Source organism: Artemia sp. Qi Xiang Cuo, chromosome 3, assembly GCF_049724085.1.
Source record: "Artemia sp. Qi Xiang Cuo chromosome 3, ASM4972408v1, whole genome shotgun sequence".
Taxonomy (NCBI): Eukaryota; Metazoa; Arthropoda; class Branchiopoda; order Anostraca; family Artemiidae; genus Artemia; species Artemia sp. Qi Xiang Cuo.
In genome coordinates, this window is record NC_142796.1 from 70,063,378 (window position 1) to 70,088,680 (window position 25,303).

Consider the following 25,303-nt stretch of genomic DNA (forward strand, 5'->3'; position numbering starts at 1 on the left):
TGCATTGCAACTGCACAGATGGCTGCACTTGGGCAGGCAGCGTGGAGCTGGGGAGTTTCGGCCAACGGCCATACTGCACAACTGTTGCCTTCGTAGGGGTTTTACATTGACCCCGTGCTCTCTTAGTGGGAGGTGGCACATATTCTTCACCATTGGCCTTAAAGAAGAAGAGAAAAAAGTTAGTATGGAAAATAATTTCTCCCTTTTTTACAGAAGGAAAATTAGTACCCCATCCCCAGCCTAACCATAATTTTGTCTAGAAAAGCATTTATCTTATTTCAGTAAAGCAAAAAGTAAAAATTTCGCGTTATAATACACAAGTTGTATTTGAACAGAGTTGTGAGGTCCTCTACCCCAAGCCCAAGGGGCTCCGATCCCCCTATTCCCAACCCACGGGGCTCCGATCCCCCTACCCCAACCCCGAAGGAAGCCCCCGGTCTCCAAAGGTCCCCGGGGCTCCCAAAGGGCCCCCTGGATCCCCAAAGGCCCCTGAGCCCCCCTTTTTTTAATACTTTTCTAGGGCTTTATTATATCTTTTCAGAACAAGTTATTTTCTTATCGAAATCTGAAGGTAGGGTCTGGGTACATTTAGAATGGCGGCAATTATGAACTTTGAACATTATACTGAAAATAAGGGGGAATTGATGTTTGGAAAGAGGGCTTTTGAGCTAGGCTATTGATTTCAAAATTAAAGTTTGTAGAACCTGACCTAAACATGAGCAAAATATTCTACTAAAGACAACAAAGAGGGGGGCTGATCTACTTCAAAGCAGTAGACTGCTTAAACCAATAAAGTTGATATTATTTATTAGGAAACTTTGAATGAGATAACTAAACATAAACATTATAATGAAAACGAGGGGGAATTGATATTTGAAAAGAGGGTTTTGGACCTAGGCTATTCATTTCAAAATTAAAATTTGTAGAACCTGAACTAAACATGAGCTAGAATATTATAATAAAGAAAACGAGGAGGGGGGCTGACCTACTTCAAAGCAATAGGCTGCTTAAACCAAGGAAGTTGATATTTTTTACTAGGAAACTTTGAACGAGATTATACTGAACTTTGAACATTATACTGAAAATAAGGGGGAATTGATGTTTGGAAAGAGGGCTTTGGAGCTAGGCTATTCATTTCAAAATTTAAGTTTGTAGAACCTGACCTAAACATGAACTAAAATATTGTACTAAAGACAACAAGGAGGGGGCTGATCTACTTCAAAGCAGTAGGCTGCTTAAACCAATCAAGTTGATATTATTTATTAGGAAACTTTGAATGAGATAACTAAACATAAACATTATAATCAAAGCGATGGGGAATTGATATTTGGAAAGAGGGTTTTGGAGCTAGGCTATTCATTTCAAAATTAAAGTTTGTAGAACCTGAACTAAACATGAGCTAGAATATTATAATAAAGAAAACAAGGAGGGGGGCTGAACTACTTCAAAGCAATAGACTGCTTAAACCAATCAAGTTGATATCGCGCTGACTAAACTGCTAACGCTAACGAACAGGAAGTGCTTAAAAAGGGTCAGAGCTAATTATATAATCTCGCGCTGGAGAACCTTATGTCAAAGCCGAACGGGTTAATAACAACAGCGACGGATGTCTCAGTTAGAGAAAAGATTACAATACAGAAGTCTAAATTTATCGAGAAAGATAATTATTTCTATTTGCGAGAATTATCATTGTAAAACAATGGGGGAGGGGTTAGGGTTTGAGGGTAAAAGGAACATATTTTATGTTTTCTAGCGAGTATAAAGATTGCATAGTGATGTTTGGGGGGGGGGAGGGAGGGGAGTGACCTGAATATACTGGAGGGTGACCAAAGAAAATAATTTTATTTTGGAAATAAAAAATGTACTAAATCAGAACTTACATGGTAAATTGAAGTTGCCAAGGCTTCTAACTCATCAATAGTATCCATTCTAGTTGTTTGAACTGTGTCAAAATACTTTCTGATAATTTAATCATAATGCATGCCCGTTTTATGCGAAATCTCTAGGGTGAATTGTTATGTAACGGGGAAAATCATATGCAAGCAATCCTCTGATTGGCTGAGAAAGGGGATGTATCCGATTCGCTGATTGGCTGAGAAGGAAACACGCAATCTAACTGTTTTCCCGGACGGCATAACATTCGCCTCGAGCATGCACTTGGCCAAAACAACAACAAGATCTTGAAAGAAGTGTCATTGACCCTGTCCCCGTTAGACTCAATAAATCCTCAAAGTGAGAAAAATACTGTTTTTTCCATTGTTACTGACAAAAACCATAAGAAGGACATGAATTGCTGTTGAAATCCGAAAAAACAACGAATAAATTGACCGGCACTCAAGACCGTCCTAGAAACATACATCAATGTGAAGAAATCCCTATTTTTCCATTCCCACTAACAAAAAATATAAGAAAGACATGAATTGCTGTTGACATCCATGAAAAACATCAAATAAATTGACCAACACACATAACCGTCCAAGAAACAACCATCAAAGTGAGAAAAATCATGTATTTTCATTCTCACTGACAAAAACCATAAAACAGACATAAATTGATGTTGACATCCATGAAAACATCATATAAATTGACCAACACACATAACCGTCCAAAAAACATCCATCAAAGTGAGAAAATTCCTGTTTTTTCATTCTCACTGACAAAAACAATAAAACAGACATAAATTACTGGTGACTCCCATGAAAAACATCAAATAAATTGACCAACACACATAACCGTCCAAGAAACATCCATAAAAGTGTGAAAATTCCTGTTTTTCAAGTGAGAAAAACCATAAAAACATGCATAAATTATGTAAAAAAAAGTTGTAGGTGGCAGCAGGGGTGACTCGTGGGATCAATAGGGGCCATTCTACTGACCATTTTGTTAAAAATAGTTCAAGCATGAGTTATTAAAACTCCAGGGTCGACACAAGCCCCCAGGGCCCAGGGACAGGCGTCATAAAATATACTCTGGGGATGTATATGGCTCTTATAGAAGGGATACTTGTATACTCTTCAGAGTAGAGAGGGCTCATTTGATTTAAAATAAAAATGGTTCTAGTTCACTTTTAAAGATTCAAAAGGGACCGAAGCTTAATCTAGTCCCCCCACGATGGACCAAAAACAGAGAAAAACTTATTTTTTAAAACTTTCTTTTATAAAAAATAATGAAATATAATATTTTATGATAAATTTGAATCTTCTGTGCAATACAAAAGTTCAACCTTAAAAACAATATTATGTTCATTCTTACCTATTAAGAAAGAGCTAGATATAAGAAAATTAAAAAGGAGGGAGGGCTGCTTGACAAAGAAGCTATAAATTAAGGCACTTTAAACCTACTGACATATAAAAAACAATAAAAAGCAGCAACATTAAAACTTTCAAACAGAAATTATTATGTATATACCCGGAAACCCAGCTCCCTCTTCATTAAAAGTTCAACTCCCCTACGCAAAATTTCTCGATGGAAAGAGACTCCTAAGTAAAATTCTCTATCTAGTGACTTTAGACGAGAAACACAAATGTGGTCCTTCCAAAACAAAAAAAAAGAATATTTTTTTTCTAAATTTACTCTTATTCAAGATTAATATTTTAATGTAGCCTTTCACATTAATAGAAAGAAATATAAGTCTGACAAGCATAAATATAAATCTTTAAAAATCCAAAAAATCATCGTTATAAACTATACTAGATTTCAACGGGCCTACTGACACTGATTTCAATCACCATCTAGCCAATAACCGTCCTGTTCAGTGTCTGACCATGTTGCACGGTATTTTCTTGAAAACGTTGCCGAGATTGAATAAACTGATGTCAGTAATGACTGCAAAATCCTGCCCCGGGATTTTCCTGGACATATGGAGAACTATTCACGATGCAAGAAAAATCCTTTGATGAAAAATTAGAGGTGAGAGAAAGGAGTTCTCTCGCCAGTACCGGTTCTGAGAATCTAGTGGCACTTTCAACTGATGGCGGACGAGTGATGAGTGACCCTCTTCTCCCTTTAGAGGGACCAATGTTGTCTACCCAAATGGTCTGATACAGGGGGGTTGGCTTCTCAGGATGGGAGAAAAATGGCAGACACCTGGATACTACCATGGAACGCTCTTTTCCTCACTTTTCCCTCCCCCTTACGTAAAATTCGTCCATGGTAAGGTCTTCCTACGTAAAATTCCCTATCTAGTCCTGACTTTAGACGAGAACAAAAAATGTGGTCCCTTCCGAACCAAAAAACAGAATTTTTTTCAAAATTTACTTTTATGCAAGATTAAAATGTTAATATAGCCTTTCACACTAATAGAAAGAAGTTTAAGTCTGACAAGCATAAATATAAATCTTGAATAATCCATATGGTCTAACAAAACTTTAATTGTTCTTACACATTAAAAGAGACAGGCATAAGAAATGAAAAAAAGGGGAAGACTGCCTAACAAGAAAGTTGTAAACAAAGACACTTCAAAAATACTAATATATAAAAACAATAAAACTTAAAAAATTTAAACAATAAAATATCCGTTTCCTTTTAGAATTGGTATTTGACTACAAATAGTTCAGTGGGGCAGCCAAATATTTCGCTGTTTATTGGCAAATATTTTTTCCATAATGTTGCCTGCTCCACTGATTTAAATTCTGCTATGTGGATCTCTTTGATTCTGAAATGGGAAGAAAAACATTTGTTTACAGAAACACAAACATGTCTATTGTGTTTGGTGAGAAAAACAAAATAATTTTGCCTCTTTTTCAACTGAGTATGATGAAACCCATGAAAAAATTCTTCGAGAGTATTTATTTATTGCATATCGGAATCAATTAAAAACTTAAAACCAACAGAAATTACTACATATATAAAAGGGGGCTGGCCCTTCCTCAATACCTTACTCTTTACGCTCAAGTTTGATTCTCTGTTCCAATTATTTAAGAATGACTCCTGAACCTCAAAGGGTGTTTAATTGGAATAATAGGCTTTTTTTAAAGTTCTAAAACGAATTTAGTCTAAAGAGCGAAGAATGTTGATTAAATTTCTGATCATAATTTAAATTATGTCGGGAAATCCAACAACCCTTTGATGGAAAATTCCCTTCCCCAACGCAAAATTATTCCATGCAAAGATTTCTCCTTTGAAAAATATCTTCATACTTCCCAATCATAAGTGCCCATAAGGGGAGGGGGTCAAGGAGGGTGCCAGCCCCCCTGGCTGAATAACGGTGTCATATATTTGTATTAATTTAAAAGCCTTTTTCCACCGAATAAGTTTTCAAATAAAAGTAAAGAGCTCTATTAAGTCAAAAATAGGCAGAAATAGAATTAAAACGAACAGAAATTATAATAAATAGCCTAGTCAAACTCGAAACGAGCACAAATTGACATTACTAGGGATGATAACCCCCATGCCTTCTCAATGGCAGAACATAACTTAGGCTTTATTGAAAAAAAAATAAAGACCGTGGATTGTCAGTTTAATATACCTTCAGTGATATTTATTCCTTAAAATAAAAAAGGTTAAACAAAAGTGAGTAAAAGTTTTTTACTTTTCCAATTAAAAAAAGTGAAAACATTTAAACATATTTTGTAATCAGTAAAGCGAAAATTATGTCCTGATCTTGAAAACGCATGGAGTTTATCAGCCCTACAAACGTTAGTTTTTGCTCGTTTCGATTTTGACTCGGCTATTTATTCTAATTTCTGTTCATTTTGAGTTTCATTTATTTATTGATTGCGATTTGTGGTAGTTTTACGCTTGGATGATTACTTACTTCATTTCTGCACATTTTTGGCTTAATGGAGCTCTTTAGTTTTCTTTGAAAAACCTGTTTTTTTAAGCGGTGTTCACAAGCGTTTCTAGCTAGAATCCCATGTCTAGACAAGTGTCTAGCCAGAATCCAATGTCTAGGCAATGACCGTTCACATGTAAAATTCGATGCTTAGCTAAAACTACCAATTTTAGTTTCAAAATTGTCATTTCTAGCCCATCAACAGAGCTTATGAGTAGGGAAAGGGGTACCAGCCCCACGATCACACCACTGCTGTCATCTATAATTCAGTGTAACTCCATACGAACACTATATACGGGCATAGCCTTCCTAGGGGAAGTGTATTTCCGAGAACTTGATTGCGTAATCGAAGGGGGAGTGGATTTTCGAGAAATTTATTTGTTGGTGTTCGTCCAGGGGAATTGTCTCCGGGGTGAAGTTTGTACATGGGCAATGACGGTGGGGGGAATGTTTTGATCTTAGAGATGAAGAGAATAACGAGGGAAAGGGTTTCCTAGGAATTTCAAATGTGACAGCGCAGGGATGCCAAAACAAAAGGAACACGCAGAAATTGCAATTAGGGATTACTTGGGCGAAACTGTTTTGAGACATTTTAGAAGATGATTTAAGCGAAACAGTTAGAGACATTTTAAAAGATGATTTTAGAAGATAATTTAGAAGAGGATTTGGAGGTGAAACTCTTTGGTCGTTATAATACACAATTTCTATTTGAACAGTGTTGTGAGGTCCTCTACCTGAACCCCAAAGGGCCCTGAACCCTCCCCCCCTACCCTAACCCCGAAGGAACCCCCTGGCCCCAGAAAGGCCCCTGGTCCCCCAATGCCCCCCGGGCCCTCAAAGGGCCCCGGGACCCCAAAGACCCCCAGTCCCCCAATACCCCCAAAGGGACCTCCAAGCCCCCAAAGCCCTCCCTCGGACCTTCAAAGGTCCCAAAAGGCCCCCGGCACCCCAAAAGGGCCCCCCTATTTTTTAATACTTTTCATGTGCACTTGAGACATAGAAGGGCCCCCCCACATTTCACAAGGCGTTATTATATCTTTTCAGAAGAAGTTCCTTTCTTAATATTCCCTCCTAAACCCATTTTACAAGTTGATGTACTCATCCTTTTCACAACAACTTTACCTTACGACTTTTTGAATACCCCAACGCCAAGCAGTACTTTTCAAAAGGCTTTTTCTTATATTATTTCAGAACAAGTTCTTAACGTAATTTCCCTCCTAAACCGATTTTACAAATTGAAGTACTCATCCTTTTCACCCAAAACTTTACTTTATGGCTTTTTGAATATCCCATCACCAAGCAATACTTTCAAAAGGCTTTTTATTAAATGTTTACTGAACACACACAAGTATCTCTTAGAAATAATATTTTTTGTCAGTGATAACACTTTTTCTGTTCGAACTAGCAAGTTTTCTGTCAAAGATACCAAATTTTTTTTGGAAGTAAATTTTGTTAATGTGAAAACAACTTTTCTGTCAGAAGTAGCAAGTTTTACTTAATACTAACAAATCTTCTCATCAAAGTAACGACATCTTACCTTAATACTAACATACTTTTACTGAACACACACACAAAGTTCTCTTAGAAATAATATTTCTCGTCAGTGATAACACTTTTTCTGTTCGAACTATTAAGTTTTCTGCCAAAGATAACAAATTGTTTCGTAGAAGTAGCATTTTTGAAAAGATAGAAAAGATACCAAAGATACCAAATTTTTTTCGTAGAAGTAACATTTTTTTATTGTGATAACAACTTTTCTGTCAGAAGTAGCAAGTTTTTCTTTCACACTAACAAACCTTCTCATCAAAGTAACGACATTTTACCTTAACACTAACATACTTTTACTGAACACACACAAATTTCTCTTAGAAATAATATTTTTCGTCTGTGATAGCACTTTTTCTGTTTGAACTAGCAAGTTTTCCACCAAAGATACCAATTTTTTACTTTGAAGTAACATTTTTGATTGTGATAACAACTTTTCTGTCAGAAGTAGCAAGTTTTGCAAAACACTAAAAAACACTCTCATCAAAGTAACGACATTTTACCTTAATACTAAAATACTTTTACTGAACACACACAAATTTCTCTTATAAATAATATTTTTCGTCAGTGATAACACTTTTTCTGTTCAAACTTGCAAGTTTTCTACCAAAGATCCCAATTTTTTTCGTAGAAGTAAAATTTTTTTTATTGGGATAACAACTTTTCTGTCAGAAGTAGCAAGTTTTGCTTAACACTAACAAACCTTCTTATCAAAGTAACGATATTTTACATTAATACTAATATACTTTTACTGAACACACACAAAGTTCTCTTAGAAATAATATTTTTCGTCAGTGATAACACTTTTTCTGTTCGAACTAGCAAGTTTTCTACCAAAGATATCAATTTTTTTTAGAAGTAACATTTTTTTATTGAGATAACAACTTTTATGTCAGAAGTAGCACGTTTTGCTTAACACTAACAAACATTCTCATCAAAGTAACAACAATTTACCTTATTACTAACATACTTTTACTGAACACACACAAATTTCTCTTACAAATATTATTTTTCATCAGCGATAACACTTTTTCTGTTCGAAATAGCAATTTTTCTACCAAATATATCAAATTTTTTCGTAGAATTAACATTTTTTGATTGTGATAACAACTTTTCTTTCAGAAGTAGCAAATTTTGCTTAACACTAACAAACCTTCTCATCAAAGTTACGACATTTTACCTTAATACTAACAAACTTTTACTGAACACACACAAATTTATCTTAGAAATAATATTTTTCATCAGTGATATTACTTTTTCGATTCAAACTAGCAAGTTTTCTGTCAAAGATACCGAATTTTTTCTTAGAAGTAACATTTTTTGATTGTGATAACAACTTTTCTGTCAGAAGTAGCAAGTTTTGCTTAACAATAACAAACATTCTCATCAAAGTAACAACATTTTACCTTAATACTAACATACTTTTAATGAACACACACAAATTTCTCTTAGAAATAATATTTTTCATCAGCTGACGAAAACTAATATTTCTAAGAGAAATTTGTGTGTGTTCATTAAAAGAAAGTTAGTATTAAGGTAAAATGTTGTTACTTTGATGAGAAGGTTTGTTAGTGTTAGGCAAAACTTGCTACTTCTGACAGAAAAGTTGTTATCACAATCAAAAAGTGTTACTTCTAAGAAAAAATTGGTATCTTTGCTAAAAAACTTGCTAGTTTGAACAGAAAAAGTGTTATCACTGACGAAAAATATTATTTCTAAGAGAAATTTGTGTGTGTTCAGTAAAAGTATGTTAGCATTAAGGTAAAATGTTGTTACTTTGATGAGAATGTTTGTTAGTGTTAAGCAAAACTTGCTACTTCTGACAGAAAAGTTGTTATCACAATCAAAAAATTGTTACTTCTAAGAAAAAATTCGGTATCTTGACAGAAAACTTGCTAGTTCGAACAGAAAAAGTGTTATCCCTTATGAAAAATATTATTTCTATGAGAAATTTGTGTGTGTTCAGTAAAAGTATGTTAGTATTAAGGTAAAATGTCGTTACTTTGATGAGAAGGTTTGTTAGTGTTAAGCAAAACCTGCTATTTTTGACAGAAAAGTTGTTATTACAATCAAAAAATGTTACTTCTAAGAAAAAATTCGGTAACTTTGGTAGAAAACTTGCTAGTTCGAACATAAAAAGTGTTATCATTGATGAAAAATATTATTTCTAAGAGGAATTTGTGTGTGTTCAGTAAAAGTATGTTAGTATTAAGGTAAAATGATGTTACTTTGATGAGAATATTTGTTAGTGTTAAGCAAAACTTGCTAATTCTGACAGAACCGTTGTTATCACAATCAATAAAATGTTACTTCTACGAAAAAAATGGATATATTTGGTTGAAAACTTTATAATTCAAAAAGAAAAAGTGTTATCACTGATAAAGAACTATTATTATAGTATAACATTGGAATTGTTCTGTATCAGCTTTGTAACTCTATGGTAGAGTGCTTCTAATTTGATTAGAATATTTACTTGTGCTTAACAAGATTTACCTACTTGAAGAAAAAAGTTGCTTACAAAATAAAAACGCTTTAATTTTAAGAAAAAATTTGGCATCTTTGGTAGAAAACTTGCTAGTCCGAACAGAAAAAGTGTTATCACTGACGAAAAATATTATTTTTAAGATAAATTTGTGTGTGTTCAGTAAAAGTATGTTAGTATTAAGGTAAAATGATGTTACTTTGATGAGAATGTTTGTTAGTGTTAAGCAAAACTTGCTACTTCTGACAGAAAAGTTGTTATCACAATAGAAAAATGTTACTTCTACGAAAAAATTTGGTATCTTTGGTAGAAAACTTGCAAGTTAGAACAGAAAAAGTGTTATCATTGACGAAAAATATTATTTCTAAGAGAACTTTGTGTGTGTTCAGTAAAAGTATTTTAGTATTAAGGTAAAATGTCGTTACTTTGATGAGAGTGTTTTTTAGTGTTAAGCAAAACTTGCTACTTCTGACAGAAAAGTTGTTATCACAATCAAAAATGTTATTTCAAAGTAAAAAATTGGTATCTTTGGTGGAAAACTTGCTAGTTCAAACAGAAAAAGTGCTATCACAGACGAAAAATATTATTTCTAAGAAAATTTGTGTGTGTTCAGTAAAAGTATGTTAGTGTTAAGGTAAAATGTCGTTACTTTGATGAGAAGGTTTGTTAGTGTGAAAGAAAAACTTGCTACTTCTGACAGAAAAGTTGTTATCACAATAAAAAAATGCTACTTCTACGAAAAAAATTTGGTATGTTTGGTAGAAAACTTGCAAGTTCGAACAGAAAAAGTGTTATCACTGACGAAAAATATTATTTCTAAGAGAACTTTGTGTGTGTGTTCAGTAAAAGTATGTTAGTATTAAAGTAAAATGATGCTACTTTGGTGAGAAAGTTTGTTAGTGTTAAGCAAAACTTGCTACTTCTGACAGAAAAGTTGTTATCACAATCAAAAATGCTACTTCTACGAAAAAATTTGGTATCTTTGGAAGAAAACTTGCTAGCTAGAACAGAAAAAGTGTTATCACTGACGAAAAATATTATTTCTAAGAGAAATTTGTGTGTGTTCATTAAAAGTATGTTAGTATTAAGGTAAAATATCATGACTTTGATGAGCAGGTTTGTTAGTGTTAAGCAAAACTTGCTACTTCTGACAGAAAAGTTGTTATCACAATCAAAAAATATTACTTGTAAGAAAATATTTGGTATCTTTTTTAGAAAACTTGCTAGTTCGAACAGAAAAAAAGTTATCATTGACGAAAAATATTATTTCTGAGAGAACTTTGTTTGTGTTCAGTAAAAGTATGTTAGTATTAAGGTAAAATGTCGTTAATTTAATGAGAAGATTTGTTATTGTTAAGCAAAAGTTGCTACTTCTGACAGAAAAGTTGTTATCACAATAAAAAAATGTTACTTCTACGAAAAAATTTGGTATCTTTGTTAGAAAACTTGCTAGTTCGAACAGAAAAAGTGTTATCACTGACGAAAAATATTATTTCTAACAGAAATTTGTGTATGTTCAGTAAAAGTATGTTAGTATTAAGGTAAAATGATGTTACTTTGATAAGAGAATGTTTGTTAGTGTGAAAGGAAAACTTGCTACTTCTGACAGAAAAGTTGTTATCACAATCAAAAAATGTTACTTCTAAGAAAAAATTTGGTATCTTTGGTAAAAAACTTGGTAGTTCGAACAGAAAAAGTGTTAAGGTAAAATTAAGGTAAAATTAAGGTAAAATGTCGTTACTTTGATGAGAAGGTTTGTTAGTGTTAAGCAAAACTTGCAACTTCTGACAGAAAAGTTGTTAACACAATCAAAAAAATGGTACTTCTAAGAAAAAATTTTGTATCTTTGACAGAAAACTTGCTAAATCGAACAGAAAAAGTGTTATCACGGTCGAAAAATATTATTTCTAAGAGAACTTTGTGTGTGCTCAGTAAAAGTATGTTAGTATTAAGGTGAAATGTCGTTACTTTGATGAGAAGGTTTGTTACTGTGAAAGGAAAACTTGCTACTTCTGACAGAAAAGTTGTTATCACAATCAACAAATGTTACTTTTTAGAAGAAATTTGGGATCTTTGATAGGAAACTTGCTAGTTCGAACAGAAAAAGTGTTATCACTGACGAAACATATTATTTCTAAGAGAAGTTTGTGTGTGTTCAGTAAAAGTATGTTAGTATTAAGGTAAAATGATGTTACTTTGATGAGAATGTTTGTTAGTTTTAAGCAAAACTTGCTACTTCCGACAGAAAAGTTGTTATCACAATCAAAAAATGTTGCTTCTATGAACAAATTTGGTATCTTTGGCAGAAAACTTGCTAGTTTGAACGAAAAAGTGTTATCACGGACGAAAAATATTATTTCTAAGAGAAATTTGTGTTTGTTCATTAAAAGGATGTTAGTATTAAGGTAAAATATCGGTACTTTGATGAGAAGGTTTTTTATTGTTAAGCAAAACTTGCTACTTCTGACAGAAAAGTTGTTATCACAATCAAAAAATGTTACTTCTAAAAAAAAATTTGGTATCGTTGGTAGAAAACTTGCTAGTTCGAACAGAAAAAGTGTTATCACTGACGAAAAATATTATTTCCAAGCGAACTTTGTGTGTGTTCAGTAAAAGTATGTTAGTATTAAGGTAAAATGTCGTTACTTTGATGAGAAGGTTTGTTAGTGTTAAGCAAAACTTGCTACTTCTGACAGAAAAGTTGTTATCACAATAAAAAATGTTACTTCTACGAAAAAATTTGGTATCTTTGGTAGAAAACTTGCTAGTTAAAACTTGCTAGTTTTATTTCTAAGAGAAATTTGTGTGTGTTCAGTAAAAGTATGTTAGTATTAAGGTAAAATGTCGTTACTTTGATGAGAAGGTTTGTTAGTGTGAAAGGAAAACTTGCTACTTCTGACAGAAAAGTTGTTATCACAATCACAAAATTGTTACTTCTAAGAAAAATTCGGTATCTTTGACAGAAAACTTGCTAGTTTGAATCGAAAAAGTGTTATCACTGATAAAAAATATTATTTCTATGAGAAATTTGTGTGTGTTCAGTAAAAGTATGTTAGTATTAAGGTAAAATGTCGTTACTTTGATGAGAAGGTTTGTTAGTGCTAAGCAAAACTTGCTGCTTCTGAAAGAAAAGTTATTATCACAATCAAAAAATTTTACTTCTAAGAAACAATTCGGTATCTTTTGTAGAAAAATTGCTAGTTCGAACAGAACAAGTGTTATCACTGTTGAAAAATATTGTTTCTAAGATAAATTTGTGTGTGTTCAGTAAAAGTATATTAGTATTAAGGTAAAAAATCCTTACTTTGATGAGAAGGTTTGTAAGTGTTAAGCAAAACTTGCTACTTCTGATAGAAAAGTTGTTATCACAATTAAAAATGTTACTTCTAAGAAAAAATTGGTATCTTTGGTAGAAAACTTGCTAGTTCTAACAGAAAAAGTGTTATCACTGACGAAAAATATTATTTCTAAGAGAACTTCGTGTGTATTCAGTAAGAGTATGTTAGTATTAAGGTAAAATGTCGTTACTTTGATGAGAAGGTTTGTTAGTGTTAAGCAAAACTTGCTTTGTCTGACAGAAAAGTTGTTATCACAATAAAAAACTGTTACTTCTAAGAAAAAATTGGTATCTTTGGTAGAAAACTTGCTAGTTCGAACAGAAAAAGTGTTATCACTGACGAAAAATAATGTTTCTAAGAGAACTTTGTGTGTATTCAGTAATAGTATGTTAGTATTAAGGTAAAATATCGTTACTTTGATGAGAATGTTTGTTAGTGTTAAGCAAAACTTGTTAATTCTGACAGAAAAGTTGTTATCACAATAAAAAAATTTTACTTCTACGAAAAAATTTTGTATCTTTGGTGGAAAACTTGCTAGTTCGAACAGAAAAAGTGTTATCACTGACGAAAAATATTATTTCTAAGAGAACTTTGTGTGTGTTCAGTAAAAGTATATTAGTATTAATGTAAAATATCGTTACTTTGATAAGAAGGTTTGTTAGTGTTAAGCAAAACTTGCTACTTCTGACAGAAAAGTTGTTATCACAATAGAAAAATGTTACTTCTACGAAAAAATTTGGTATCTTTGGTAGAAAACTTGCAAGTTAGAACAGAAAAAGTGTTATCATTGACGAAAAATATTATTTTTAAGAGAACTTTGTGTGGGTTCAGTAAAAGTATTTTAGTATTAAGGTAAAATGTCGTTACTTTGATGAGAGTGTTTGTTAGTGTTAAGCAAAACTTGCTACTTCTGACAGAAAAGTTGTTATCACAATCAAAAATGTTACTTCAAAAAAAAAAATTGGTATCTTTGGTGGAAAACTTGCTAGTTCGAACACAAAAAGTGTTATCACTGACAAAAAATATTATTTCTAAGAGAAATTTGTGTGTGTTCAGTAAAAGTATGTTAGTTTTAAGGTAAAATGTCATTACTTTGATGAGAAGGTTTGTTAGTGTGAAAGAAAAACTTGCTACTTCTGACAGAAAAGTTGTTATCACAATAAAAAAATGTTACTTCTAAGAAAAAATTCGGTATCTTTGGTAGAAAACTTGCTAGTTCGAACAGAAAAAGTGTTATCACTGACGAAAAATATTGTTTCTAAGAGAAATTTGTGTGTGTTCATTAAAAGTATGTTAGTATTAAGGTAAAAAATCCTTACTTTGATGAGAAGGTTTGTAAGTGTTAAGCAAAACTTGCTACTTCTGACAGAAAAGTTGTTATCACAATTAAAAATGTTACTTCTAAGAAAAAATTGGTATCTTTGGTTGAAAACTTGCTAGTACTAACAGAAAAAGTGTTATCACTGACGAAAAATATTATTTCTAAGAGAACTTCGTGTGTGTTCAGTAAAAGTATGTTAGTATTAAGGTAAAATGTCGTTACTTTGATGAGAAGGTTTGTTAGTGTTAAGAAAAACTTGCTTTGTCTGACAGAAAAGTTGTTATCACAATCAATAAATGTTACTTCTAAGAAAAAATTTGGTATCTTTGGTAGAAAACTTGCTAGTTCGAACAGAAAAAGTGTTATCACTGACGAAAAATTTTGTTTCTAAGAGAACTTTGTGTGTGTTCAGTAAAAGTATGTTAGTATTGAGGTAAAATGTCGTTACTTTGATGAGAAGGTTTGTTAGTTTTAAGCAAAACTTGCTACTTCTGACAGAAAAGCTGTTATCACAATCAAAAAATGTTACTTCTACGAAAAAATTTGGTATTATTGGTAGAAAACTTGCTAGTTCGAACAGAAAAAGTGTTATCACTGACGAAAAATATTATTTCTAAGAGAACTTTGTGTGTGTTCAGTAAAAGTATGTTAGCATTAAGGTAAAATGATGTTACTTTGATGAGAATGTTCGTTAGTGTTAAGCAAAATTTGCTACTTCTGACAGAAAAGTTGTTATCACAATCGAAAAAATTTTACTTCTAAGAAAAAATTTTGTATCTTTGACAGAAAACTTGCTAGTTCGAACAGAAAAAGTGTTATCACTGATGAAAAATATTATTTCTAAGAGAACTTTGTGTGTGTTCAGTAAAAGTATTTTAGTATTAAGGTAAAATAATGTTACTTTGATGAAAATGTTTGTTAGTGTGAAAGGAAAACTTGGTACTTCTGACAGAAAAGTTGTTATCACAATCAATAAATGTTACTTCTAAGAAAAAATTTGGTATCTTTGGTAGAAAACTTGCTAGTTCGAACAGAAAAAGTGTTATCACTGCCGAAAAATATTATTTCTAAGAGAAATTTGTGTGTGTTCAGTAAAAGTATGTTAGTATTAAGGTAAAATGTCGTTACTTTGATGAGAATGTTTGTTAGTGTTAAGCAAAAATTACTAATTCTGAAAGAAAAACTGTTATCACAATCAAAAATGTTACTTCTACGAAAAAATTTGGTATCTTTGGTAGAAAACTTGCTAGTTCGACCAGAAAGTGTTATCACTGTCGAAAATTATTATTTCTAAGAGAACTTTGTGTGTGTTCAGTAAAAGTATATTAGTATTAATGTAAAATGTCGTTACTTTGATAAGAAGGTTTGTTAGTGTTAAGCAAAACTTTCTACTTCTGACAGAAAAGTTGTTATCACAATAGAAAAATGTTACTTCTACGAAAAAATTTGGTATCTTTGGTAGAAAACTTGCAAGTTCGAACAGAAAAAGTGTTATCATTGACGAAAAATATTATTTCTAAGAGAACTTTGTGTGTGTTAAGTAAAAGTATTTTAGTATTAAGGTAAAATGTCGTTACTTTAATGAGAATGTTTGTTAGTGTTAAGCAAAAATTGCTACTTCTGACAGAAAAGTTGTTATCACAATAAAAAAATGTTACTTCTAAGAAAAAATTTGGTATCTTTGGTAGAAAACTTGCTAGTTCAAACAGAAAAGGTGTTATCACTGACGAAAAATATTATTTCAAAGAGAACTTTGTCTGTGTTCAGTAAAAGTATGTTAGTATTAAGGTAAAATGATGTTACTTTGATGAGAATGTTTGTTAGTGTGAAAGGAAAACTTGCTACTTCTGACAGAAAAGTTGTTATAACAATCAAAAGATGTTACTTCTAAGAAAAAATTTGGTATCTTTGGTAAAAAACTTGGTAGTTCGAACAGAAAAAGTGTTAAGGTAAAATTAAGGTAAAATGTCGTTACTTTGATGAGAAGGTTTGTTAGTGTTAAGTAAAACTTGCTACTTCTGACAGAAAAGTTGTTATCACAATAAAAAAAATGGTACTTCTAAGAAAAAATTTTGTATCTTTGACAGAAAACTTGCTAAATCGAACAGAAAAAGTGTTATCACTGTCGAAAAATATTATTTCTAAGAGAACTTTGTGTGTGTTCAGTAAAAGTATGTTAGTATTAAGGTAAAATGTCGTTACTTTGATGAGAAGGTTTGTTACTGTGAAAGGAAAACTTGCTACTTCTGACAGAAAAGTTGTTATCACAATCAACAAATGTTACTTCTAAGAAAAAATTTGGTATCTTTGGTAGAAAACTTGCAAGTTTGACAAGAAAGTATTGTCACTAACAAAAAATAATATTTATAAGAGATATTTGTGTGTGTTCAGTAAAATTATGTTAGTATTAAGGTAAAATGATGTTACTTTGATGAGAAGGTTTGTTAGTGTTAAGCAAAACTTGCTATTTCCGAAAGAAAAGTTGTTACCACAATCAAAAAATGTTACTTCTAAGAAAAAATTTGGTATCTTTGGTAGAAAACTTGCTAGTTCGAACAGAAAAAGTGTTATCACTGACGAAAAATATTATTTCTAAGAGGAATTTGTGTGTGTTCATTAAAAGGATGTTAGTATTAAGGTAAAATATCGTTACTTTGATGAGAAGGTTTGTTATTGTTAAGCAAAACTTGCTACTTCTGACAGAAAAGTTGTTATCACAATCAAAAAATTTTACTTCTAAAAAAAAATTTGGTATCTTTGTTAGAAAACTTGCTAGTTCGAACAGAAAAAGTGTTATCACTGACGAAAAATATTATTTATAAGAGAACTTTGTGTGTGTTCAGTAGAAGTATGTTAGTATTAAGGTAAAATGTCGTTACTTTGATGAGAAGGTTTTTTAGTTTTAAGCAAAACTTGCTACTTCCGACAGAAAAGTTGTTATCACAATAAAAAAATGTTGCTTCTACGAAAAAATTTGGTATCTTTGGTAGAAAACTCGCTAGTTCGAACAGAAAAAGTGTTATCAGTGACGAAAAATTTTATTTCTAAGAGAAATTTGTGTGTGTTCAGTAAAAGTATGTTAGTATTGAGGTAAAATGTTGTTACTTTGATGAGAAGGTTTGTTAGTGTGAAAGGAAAACTTGCTACTTCTGACAGAAAAGTTGTTATCACAATCAAAAATGCTACTTCTACGAAACAATTTGGTATCTTTGGCAGAAAACTTAATAGTTCGAACAGAAAAGTTGTTATCACTGACGAAAAATATTATTTCTAAGAGAACTTTGTGTGTGTGTTCAGTAAAAGTATGTTAGCATTAAGGTAAAATGATGTTACTTTGATGAGATTGTTCGTTAGTGTTCAGCAAAATTGGCTACTTCTGTAAGAAAAGTTGTTTCCACAATCGAAAAAATTTTACTTCTAAGAAAAAATTTTGCATCTTTGACAGAAAACTTGCTAGTTCGAACAGAAAAAGTGTTATCACTGACGAAAAATATTATTTCAAAGAGAACTTTGTCTGTGTTCAGTAAAAGTATGTTAGTATTAAGGTAAAATGATGTTACTTTGATGAGAATGTTTGTTAGTGTGAAAGGAAAACTTGCTACTTCTGACAGAAAAGTTGTTATCACAATCAAAAAATGTTACTTCTTAGAAAAAATTTTGTATCTTTGACAGAAAACTTGCTAGTTCGAATAGAAAAAGTTTTATCATTGACGAAAAATATTATTTCTAAGAGAACTTTGTGTGTGTTCAGTAAAAGTATGTTAGTATTAAGGTAAAATGATGTTACTTTGATGAGAATGTTTGTTAGTGTGAAAGGAAAACTTGCTACTTCTGATAAAAAAGTTGTTATCACAATCAATAAATGTTACTTCTAAGAAAAAATTTGGTATCTTTGGTAGAAAACTTGCTAGTTCGAACAGAAAAGGTTTTATCACTGACGAAAAATATTATTTCTAAGAGAACTTTGTATGTGTGTTCAGTAAAAGTATGTTAGTATTAAGGTAAGATGTCGTTACTTTGATGAGAAGATTTGTTAATGTTAAGCAAAACTTGCTACTTCTGACAGAAAATTTGTTATCACAATAAAAAAAATTTACTTCCAAGAAAAAATTTGGTATCTTTGCCAGAAAACTTGCTAGTTCAAACAGAAAAAGTGTTATCACTGACGAAAAATATTATTTCTAAGAGATCTTTGTGTTTGTTCAGTAAAATTATGTTACTGAAATATTCCAACTCTTGCATTTTAACGAAAGAAATCCAAAATGAACTTTAAAAAATTAAGAGAATGTAACTGTTACAAGGTAAAGCACAACAAGACACTACTGAAATATTCCAACTCTTGCATTTCAATGAAAGAAATCCAAAATGAACTTTGAAAAATCAAGAGAATGTAACTGTGACGAGGTAAACCACAACAAAACACTACTTAAATATTCCAACTATTGCATTTCAAAGAAAGAAATACATAATTATCTTTGAAAAATCAAGATAATGTAACTTTGACAAGGTAAAGCAAAACAAGACACTACTGAAATATTCCAACTCTTGCATTTCAACGAAAGAAATTCAAAATGAACTTTGAAAAATTCAGAGAATGTAACTGTGACAAGGTAAACCACGACAAAACGCTATTGAAATAATCCAAGTCTTACATTTCAATGAAAATAATTCAAAATGAACTTTGTAAAATCAAGAGAATGTAAAAATCCAAAATGAACTTTGAAAAATCAAGAGAATGTAACTGTGACAAGGCAAACCACGACAAAACACTACTGAAATACTCCAACTCTCGCATTTCAAGGAAAGAAATCCAAAATGAACTTTGAAAAATCAAGAGAATGTAACTGTGACAATGTAAAGCACAACAAAACACTACTGAAATATTCCAACTCTTGCATTTCAATGAAAGAAATACAAAATGAACTTTGAAAAATCAAGAGAATGTAACTGTGACAAGATAAACCACGACAAAACACTACTGAATTTAAGTATGTTTCATCTCATTCGAAGACATGTAAAAAAAAGTTGAAAAAAATATATCATGTTAAAAAAAATAAAATCCAAAAAAAAATGGGGAGGGGGGGCCAAAAAGTTGGAGGGGAAGGGGGCTCCCTTCGAGTTTGGGGATAGGGGACCTTTGGGGGGTTGATGTCTCTGCTGGTTAGGGTCGTGTGTGCTTATTATCCTTGATGGTTCGTACTCACATACACTTTACTACTTGATTTGCAAGGATTTCTAAGGTTTGTTCTGAATTTCATTATTAAAATTCTTTTCTTGCCATCTACATCTCTCTTAGAATCAACTTTTAGTATAATATAACGTTAGACTCTATTTTAAACTGACAACACTGTTCAAACACCACTTGTGCATTATACAGAACGCATCGAAGAGGATGAGCTAGGTCAACTCGCAATGTCATTCTATCATCACTAACCATTTTCATTGATTTATTGTTCCAAATTTATAATAAATAAGGTATGAATTAACAAGCCCTTCGGGGTTACCTTAACTGCTAGTCAGTTTAATCCTTTTTTTCTCCACCTTCATACAATCCAATTCGCAAATACTATCTAGCTCTTTTTTTTCCCTATTATTCAAACAGGATCGTTTGTATATTCCAATTTGCGAATTTCTTATCCCTTTTTTTCTCTATGAACTATAACATGTTTGGGTATGATAAAAGCTCGTGGAGTACTACATTACGTCATATAAACAGACTGGGATTCTACGATAGAGTGAATACACCACTTAATAATGCTGGTCAGGAACTGAGAAATGATCAGGAGGAAGTCAGTGAAATTTGCAGCTTTTTCGGGGTTGAAGCACTCTACATAAAGGGCAATGTACCTACAGATAAAGCTTTAATTCAAAAGTGTGACCCTAGGATTCCACTTTTCAATCTAGAAGATTATAAGTGTCCTAAATTTGAAGGGGGTTATCACCGTCCTGAAGACGAGGTTAGGTTCTTCGCACAGTGGATACCTATGAACATATCGTGATAAATCCATAAGACATGGTAAAAACTATTCTATATCATGGGACCATCGTTTGTGGATGTTTAAGAGTGAACTCTGAGTACTATTCTTATGTAAACATTTGTTGTTGTGTTTTTTTTTTTTTTTCTCGAAAAAATCCGTTAATACGTTTAAGCAATAAATATCTTTAAGCTTAACCCGTCTTTATTCTTTAGAATAGTTCTATTCTTTTCATTAAATTGTGAAGAAATTGTAAGTAACAATCGCTTTCTTGAATTTGCTTCCTGGACACAATACAGATATTTAATTTAAGAAATCATGATAAAATCGCAACTAAGTAATAAACTCTTTATTGTTTTGATATTTAATTCGAGAAATCATGATAAAATCGCAAGTAAGTAATAAACTCTTTATTGTTTTCACCTATTAGATACACAATGCAGAAATTTCATTGAAGAAATTATTAAAAAATTGTAAGTAAGTAACAATGTGTCTGTGTCTGTGCGTGTGTGTGTGTGGGTGTGTGTATGTGTGTGTGTTTGTTTTTTTGTGGGTTTGTGTCGGTGTGTTTGGGTTGGGGTGCGTGCGTGTGAGGTGGAGTGAGGTAGTTATTTGTAGGGTTTTGGGTTTTTGTTTTGATTTTTTTAGGTTTAATGTGTTTGTGTTTTTTGGTTATATTTATATGGTGGGGTTGTGGGTGGTTGAGATGGTGTGTTTTTTTGTGTTTGTGTGTGTGTGTTTTTGGGGTCCATTTAAGTTTTGGGGTCCCAAAATTTAAGTTTTGGGGTCCCCCCAGGGGGCGGCCGCCGCAGCGGCCGCAGTTGGCCGGGCAGCGCCGCGGGCTGTGAAGCGGGGCCCGCTGCGTTGGGCCGGCGGAGGGGCATTAAATAGTGGGATCTGCTCTGCCTTGCAAACACACACATTGAAAATTGTTTGTAATAAAAAAAAATTAAAAACACCCATTACACCCATTTAATGAATTTAAGTAAATTTTTCTAGACCGAGTTGTTTTCTATACTCTACACATTCAGCTCGGTCTGATATTAAATAATGACCGTGTGGTAATACCTTCACACCATCCTCAAGTATATAGACTATGTCCGATATGGCCGACATGGCGTTTTTCTCAACTCTAACTGTATAGTTTTTAAATTGTAAAGAGCGAATCGCCATGACTTTCGCTTTTGGGACTAAACTACGTTCCACACAGTTTCTATATACACTCATGTCGAAATTATTTTTACAAAGTGTGTAGGTACCCCCTAGCAAACTTGTTTGATATCCTTGTTGTGCGTTTCAACATAGTATACCTTCGGCCCAGGAAACACACCACTGGATATCAGATCGCTACCCCTTTCAGATTTTAGCATTAACAATTGATTTGGGGCCTTGCGTTTCACTAGCTCTGGATAGAGGGATTCATCCCAATTAGTGTAGTCCATTTGTGAGCTATTGTACTCGCCATTTTCCAAATCATTCAATAGATTTTCAGTTTTGACTTTTAACAGCAGTGAATCAGTGTCCCCGTAATACACTTGAACTTGTCCCTCAATCGGCCACTGCACCTTGCATACATTATAATAAAATGACAACAAGAGTTTCTTAGATATATCAGTTATTGCACTCCCGCCTGCAATATTTTTATTTAAAACAATATTTGTTTTCTTGCGATGTAGGAGCACCATATCAGAGTCTATGTTTGTGAACGATGTGAAGTTTGGATCCGCAATGATTCGAAAACATTCTTTGGGATTGGTTACAATGTCACATCGACTTCTGTTTCGTACGCTTTCGCACATTTTACCGAAAGCTGAGTTCAAAATGAGTTTACAGACTTCTTTTTCAATTTTCGTTTTCGCTTGTGAACGCTTACTGACAAAGGTGTCAATAAACGTTTTCATGTAAGGCTTTTGATCAAATTGGAGGGCTCTATGAATCTTTGTGACCTTGAAACCATTGGACACCATCCATTTCAATAGCACGTGATGAAAAACGATATTCTGTTTCTGGTTGAGGTCGGCAATTACTTTTTGTTTTGGAGGTACCCAGTGCATACTCTCTTCCTCTGCTAAAGATAAATTGTAGGGGCTCAGAGAGTCCCTACCCACCGGTCTATTTATGTACGGAAAAACAAAGTCTTTTACCGAGTCATGGATTTCCATGGGTATTTCACCATCAATTTCAAAAAACCATCCCTGTGCCCCATTCTCCTCAACGCTGGCAATGTCGGGGAAATTTGAAGCACATGGGTTGTCAAGCCATTTATAATTGCCACACGGCAAACTGTAGTGAGACATTGCCGATGGGTAAAGAGAATTCATATCCAAAAAAACTGCATCCGACTTTTCATCGGTGTGCTGTCCGGTCAGATCAGTTTTCATGATACGGTTCCCCTTGAAAAACATACCCACCCCTCATTGATCTCTCTACAAACAGATGCTGATCCACATCGGTTATCAGACCTATTTCTTCCTTGCTGATTTTAAGTATCAAGTCCATCACCAGATGAGGAGTGGAAAAATAATAACCTAAATCCAACCCAAATTCCCCATAGATTTTATCCGTATTTTCTTACACAATGTCCAGAAAAGTGAGTACGTCACTGGCCAAGTATAGTTTACAATAATCCCACCCATTTTTACATCTGCCCTTTGCCCAAACCCTCTTAGCGAATTCGTAGTCGCTAGTGGTGCACTCACTCTCAGTGAGAGAATTGTAAAAAGCTTCAATGGGCGGTAATGACAACTCATCTAGCCGCGAGCCAGAGTTGTAATAATCATATGGATATATGCTCTTACACGATAATAAATCAAACATTTCATCATCGGGGAAGCGCTGTTTGAGGAGGGGGAATCTATCAAAATTGTCATTTTCTGTATCTGAATCAATTGACTTAAATATTTGGGGAAGAAGCTGAAAGAGTCTAAAAAACGGATTTTATTCAGGTACATGCTGCCCTTGTCAACTGTTTTCCACATGAATTCTAGCAGCAGTAGTCTCTCCGATGATTTGGGTATGATATTATATGAAAAAGAACCATCTATCCATGCGCCATCTACAACTCCACCCTTGGCAATGCGGGCCAACGGCGGTAGAACAAACTTTAAGTCGTAATCGGAATTGTGTATAATAACAGGCACGAAATATTGCTGTCTAACGTTTAAATTGCACGACTGATGTGCTACTCCCCTAAGGTTACCCCCCGCCCCCCGATGTAATTTCCTGCCACAAAGGATCATGGTCGATCACCTTCCTCTTCCCCCCATTCCCAATACCATCATTGAATTCTCCCTTGCAAACCCAACATATTTTACGATTTTTATTGGCCAATCTGTCATCTGGTGATAGGAGCATAGAATAGTTTGTGTAATGAAGGCTAGAAATTGCACTGTTCGCTGTTTTGATTAGACTGACCAATGCCGAGCGCCTGGAGTCTTCACCGTCACCGAACATCTCAACTACAACCAGCACTTGCATGGTATTATTGGAATCTCGTTGCGCGTGAGCGTAAGAGACCCCTATGTCCTCATGTATTTTAACACGATTTGGATTTGATGAATCGTACATGTCTGTGAGTTTCGCTTCGCAGTCCAAAGCGATCTTATTGCTCTGTAGGAGCGAGTTTTGGAAGTTCTTAAAACTTAAGATCGCCCTATCTCCACTTACCGTTTCCACAGCCTGGTATCCATGACGTTTACAGTGTTTCATGTGATGCTTTAACTTTAAATCAGAGCGAAATCTTGAGAGGCATGTTGGACAGTAATAACATACATTCCCCTTTTTACCCTCCCCCAAAACCCTACTAATATCTGTAATTGGATTAAAATGTTCAATTGAATCAGGCTCTGTGGGTGGCATGTATAGATGTCACACCCAATGTTCCACTGATTCAATTGAAGAAGCCCTCACTGGAAATAATACGCCCTTCTTATCGGAACGCTGGTCCTCTTCAAATTCGGTTTCACACTGTAACACCGTGACACCAATCTTTAAATGTGCATTAGCCCGCTCGAAAATATCTATTCCTTTTAGTGTCACGGGAAATTGACCATTGAAACAATTAAAATCTACTATGGGGAACTTTGAACTCTACCTACCATTAACTGCCATTTCATACAACTTTTTCATAGATGCATTATCGCGCAGAGGTCTGTATGTGGCACTTAAAAATGCATACTTGAAACACTGTAGCCTCGTATCGAAAGAGATTCGTTGTATACCCCTACATCCCTCTAAATCTGAATGATATTTTAAAACTATACCCCTCTCCCTATGCCCACCTCTTAAAATAAAATCCTTTTTAAATCTACAAATATTAACGTTTAAACTTTCAATAAATAAAACCACCGAGCCGTTACCCCCCTCGTTGTAATTTTCCCACTTAGTTTGAATGTTATTAACCCAATTTAGAAAAACCTCCTCATATTTTGATAAATGCGGGCGAATCGCCAACATCTCTGTGTGCAAGTATTTCGAATACAGCTCGCTCCCATTTTCATTTAAAAAAAAATATTTGTAGTGCTATTGATGCTTTTAAACTGACCCCAACCCCCCACACCCCAAGTTGTTGTTCAAGAATGGCTTGAGTCTTATTAGTATATAAATGTTTTATGGCCAGGGGATCTGTTTTTATATCCCCTGACACTAGAAAGTTAAATGGATCACCGAATTTGGCGCTGTAGACCTTTGTGTGGTGCAAGGCAGAGTTGGAAAGAAAAAATCTGGAAGAGAGGATACTTGTGTTGTTGGTATATCGTTACTACTACTACTGGCTGTATCATTAACCAGAATGGTGGGGGTGACATAGAATTGTCAATAGACCCACCTCCAGACTGTTAAATTGCATTGAATTGAGCTGGCATGACGTCC

At 33.4% G+C, this 25,303-nt stretch overlaps 1 protein-coding gene across 1 annotated transcript in view; it reads left to right on the plus strand.

Annotated features, from left to right (window-relative positions):
* The window catches only part of LOC148954476 (uncharacterized), a 641,124-nt gene that overhangs the window by 537,176 nt on the left and 78,645 nt on the right, over positions 1 to 25,303 (plus strand). The window lies entirely within an intron of this gene.